The sequence below is a fragment of the Gossypium arboreum genome, chromosome 11 (genome assembly GCF_025698485.1).
Source record: "Gossypium arboreum isolate Shixiya-1 chromosome 11, ASM2569848v2, whole genome shotgun sequence".
Lineage (NCBI taxonomy): Eukaryota > Viridiplantae > Streptophyta > Magnoliopsida > Malvales > Malvaceae > Gossypium > Gossypium arboreum.
This window is the reverse complement of record NC_069080.1, coordinates 63,357,939-63,359,103: the sequence shown is the minus strand read 5'-3', so window position 1 is coordinate 63,359,103 and position 1,165 is coordinate 63,357,939.

Sequence of the window (1,165 nt, the reverse complement as noted above, 5' to 3'; positions counted from 1 at the left end):
TTTTGGTAAAATTACAAGATTACCCTTATAATATGAAAATGACCATTTTGCCCCTAGGTAAAAATGACCATTATACCCCTAGGGTTTATATATGAACTTAATGCATGGGATTTTGATAAACATGATATGTATGATATGCACATGACATGTATGATATGCACATGATATGTATGATATGCATATGAGATGTTCATAAATGCATTGGGTTGGGAATTTATATGGATGGAGGAAGTGCAAAAGGGCTTATGCCCCAGTTATTAAAGGGCTTATGCCCCAGTTATCAAAAGGGCTTATGCCCCAGTTATCAAAAGGGTTTATGCCCCAGTTATTAAAGGGCTTATGCCCCAGTTATTAAAGGGCTTATGCCTGATTATTAAAAGGGCTTTTGCCCTGATTATTAAAAGAGGCTAGGCCTCGGTTATATGATAAAGCAGCTATCTTTGCCGGTGGAGAGTTATGGCGGGGTGGGTCGAGTTAATCCCCACATGGTGTGTTGGTTGGTACAGTGGAGAGTAGCGGATGGTGGGTTGAGTAGTCTCCCAAATGGGTTGCATTCTTTCATTTGACATTACATGTGTTATAAAATGGGCCTATGGGCCATACTGCTTACCGTAAAGGCTTGACCCGATAATATGAAATTTGAAAAGGCTTCTACCCGGTGTTATGAAATATGAAATATGAAAAGGGCTATGGCCCAAGACATGTTTGAGATTGGATTTGGGCTTAGACCCAACAGTGTCATTGTTTTGGGCTCGAAGGGGCTTGTTGCTGTGAGTTTCCAAACTCACCCCTTTCCTTAACCTTGCAGGTGAGCCTTGATATGGGGACTTGGGCGGAGGGATTGAGTGGCCACGGTGATCGCTTTTGGACCTTTAAATAAGCTTTGGTTTTCATTTAATTTCCTTTATTATTTATTTTGGGTTGTAATAAGGCCATTTTAACTTTTCTTTTATTTCTTCTGGATTATTTTATTTTAATAACTTCAAACCTGGTTGATAATTGTTCAAATGGGCTAGACTTAGGACGTGTTTTCAAAGCGATACTTGTTTTCAAAATATCTCAACACCACGATTAATCGATTTATCAAAGACGTCCACTTAAACAAATTTAAACTCGATATAACAAAGTGTGGCTATGGTTGTGGGCATGTCTAGGATTGGATCCA